This window comes from Arachis duranensis, chromosome 6 (genome assembly GCF_000817695.3).
Source record: "Arachis duranensis cultivar V14167 chromosome 6, aradu.V14167.gnm2.J7QH, whole genome shotgun sequence".
In the NCBI taxonomy this organism is placed as follows: domain Eukaryota; kingdom Viridiplantae; phylum Streptophyta; class Magnoliopsida; order Fabales; family Fabaceae; genus Arachis; species Arachis duranensis.
In genome coordinates this window covers 79,266,112-79,269,355 of record NC_029777.3, presented here as the reverse complement: position 1 = coordinate 79,269,355, position 3,244 = coordinate 79,266,112, and the positions used below count along the sequence as shown (strand labels likewise).

Genomic DNA, 3,244 nt, shown 5'->3' with positions numbered 1-3,244 from the left:
TCACTCAGGAAACTTAAAGTGGCCTTAGATAGATCAGAGACTAGATTAGCTAAATTAGAAGTGCTTTGCTCAGGACTCTCTGTCTGTTGCTGAGAAGATGATGGAAAAGGCTTGCTATTGCTGAGCCTAGTTCGTCCACCATTATTAAAGCCTTGTTGAGGCTTTTGTTGATCCTTCCATGAGAAATTTGGATGATTTTTCCATGATGAATTGTAGATGTTTCCATAAGGTTCACCTAAGTAATTTACCTCTGCTATTGCAGGGTTATCAGGATCATAAGCTTCTTCTTCAGAAGATGCCTCTTTAGTACTGTTGGATGCATTTTGCTATCCATTCAGACTTTGGGAAATCATGTTAATTTGCTGAGTCAACATTTTTTTCTGAGCCAATATGGCATTCAGAGCATCAATCTCAAGAATTTCCTTCCTCTGAAGCGTCCCATTATTCATGGAATTCCTCTCAGAAGTGTACATGAACTGGTTATTTGCAACTATGTCAATAAGTTCTTGAGCTTCTGCAGGCGTTTTCTTTACATGAATGGATCCACCTGCAGAATGGTTCAGTGACATCTTAGAGAACTTAGACAGACCATAATAGAATATATCCAGAATGGTCCATTCTGAAAGCATGTCAGAAGGACACCTTTTGGTCATCTGCTTATATCTTTCCCAAGCTTCATAGAGGGATTCACCATCTTTTTGTTTGAATGTCTGAACATCCAATCTAAGCTTGCTCAACTTTTGAGGAGGAAAGAATTTAGCCAAGAAGGCCGTGACCAGCTTATCCCAGGAGTCCAGGCTATCCTTAGGTTGTGAATCTAACCATGTTCTAGCTCTGTCTCTTACAGCAAAAGGAAAAAGCATGAGCTGTAGACTTCAGGATCTACTCCATTCATCTTTGCAGTCTCACAGATCTGCAAGAACTCAGTTAAAAACTGATAGGGATCTTCTGATGGAAGTCCATGAAACTTGCAGTTTTGTTGCATTAGAGCAACTAGTTGAGGTTTCAGCTCAAAATTGTTTGCTCCAATGGCAGGAATTGAGATGCTTCTTCCATCAAACTTGGAAGTAGGTGTAGTATAATCACCAAGCATCCTTCTTGCATTATTGTTGTTGGGCTCGGCTGCCATTTCCTTTTCTTGTTCAAAAAGTTCAGCAAGGTTGTCTCTGGATTGTTGTAATTTAGCTTCTCTTAGTTTCCTCTTTAGAGTCCTTTCAGGTTTTGGATCAGCTTCATCAAGAATGCCTTTTTTCTTGTTCCTGCTCATATGAAGGAGAAGAGAACAGAAAAAGAAGAGAAATCCTCTATGTCACAGTAAAAAGGTTCCTTATTATTAGTAGAAGAAGAAAGGGAATAAGAGTGAAGAAGAATGGAGAATCCAAACACAAGGGTGAGGATAGAGGCATTGATTTGAAATGAAGAGAAGTATTAGTGAATAAATAAATAAATAGAAGAAGAGGAGAAGGAAGGAATTTCGAAAATAAATTTTGAAAAAGTAGTTAGTGATTTTCGAAAATTAAAGGTGAGATAGAATTAAAATTAAAATTTAAAACAATTAGTTAATTTAAAAAGAATTTTGAAAAAGCGATGAGATATTTTTGAAAATTAGAGAGGAAAAAGTAGTTAGGTGGTTTTGAAAAAGATAAGAAACAAACAAAAAGTTAATTAGTTAGTTGAAAAAGATATTAAAATCAAATTTGAAAAGATAAGAAGATAAGAAGTTAGATAAGATATTTTGAAATCAATTTTTTTTTAAAAAGATAAAATTTTGAAAAAGATATGATATAAGAGATAAAATGAAAAGATATGATTAAAAAGATATGGTTAGAAAAGATTTAATTTTTAAAAATTAAAATTAATTACTTAACTAACAAGAAACTAAAAGATATGATTCTAGAATTTAAAGATTGAACTTTTCTTAACAAGAAAGTAACAAACTTCAAATTTTTGAATCAATCATATTAATTGTTAGCATAATTTTCGAAAATAAAGATAAAACTAAGAAAAAGATTTTTGAAAAATATTTTAAAACATTAAATTTTCGAAAATTAAATAAAAAAATAAAAAAGATTTGATTTTTGAAAAAGTTTTAATAAGATAAGATTTTTAGAATTGAAATTTTGATTTGACTAACAAAAAAAACAACTTATTTTAAAAATTTTTGACCAAGTCAACCCAAAATTTCGAATTTTTTTAGAGAAATAAGGAAAAGATATATTTTTTATTTTTGAATTTTTAATGATGAGAGAGAAAAATACAAATATGACCCAAAATATGAAAATTTTGTATCAAAACCAATTATGCATGCAAGAACACTATGAATGTCAAGATGAACACCAAGAACACTTTGAAGATCATGATGAACATCAAGAACATATTTTTGAAAAATTTTTGATGCAAAGAAAACATGCAAGACACCAAACTTAGAAATCTTTAATGCATGGACACTATGAATGCAAAAATGCATATGAAAAACAATAAAAGATACAAAACAAGAAAACATCAAGATCAAACAAGAAGACTTACCAAGAACAACTTGGAGATCATGAAGAACACTATGAATGCATGAATTTTCGAAAATTACAAGAACAAGATGAATATGCAATTGACACCAAACTTATAACTTGACTCAAGACTCAAACAAGAAACACAAAATATTTTTGGTTTTTATGATTTTATGATTTTTTTGTATTTTCTTTTATATTTTTTCGAAAAACATATAAAAAAAAAAAAGAAAATAAGAAATCCAAAATTTTTAATAAGAATTCCAAGAATCTTTCAATATTAGCCTAAAGCTCCAATCCAAGGGTTGGGCATGGCTTAATAGCCAACCAGCTTTAGAAGATATAAATCAGGCATGTAACAACTGATATTCCAATTAACTTGCCTCTATACTGATGGTTTTGAAGCCTCAATCCAATTGAGTTAGACATGGCTTTACAGCCAGCCAAGCTTCAACATACTTTATGAAACACTAGAATTCATTCTTAAAAATTTTGAATAATTTTTTGAAAACAAAGAAAAAATTTTGAAAAATATTTTTGAAAACTTTTTGAAAAGAAAATTACCTAATCTGAGTAACAAGACGAACCGTCAGTTGTCCATACTCGAACAATCCCCGGCAACAGCGCCAAAAACTTGGTGCACGAAATTGTGATCATCAACAATGGCGCCAAAAACTTGGTAGCGCTCTCAACGTGAATCACACTTAGTCACAACTTCGCACAACTAACCAGCAAGTGCA

General features: G+C 31.5%; 1 non-coding gene across 1 annotated transcript; it reads left to right on the top strand.

Moving 5' to 3' along the window:
* Positions 1 to 623: 623 nt before the first annotated feature.
* On the top strand, positions 624 to 731 carry LOC127739858 (small nucleolar RNA R71). Its single transcript, XR_008000600.1, has one exon. It is a non-coding gene; the product is annotated as a small nucleolar RNA R71 (small nucleolar RNA).
* Positions 732 to 3,244: the final 2,513 nt, after the last annotated feature.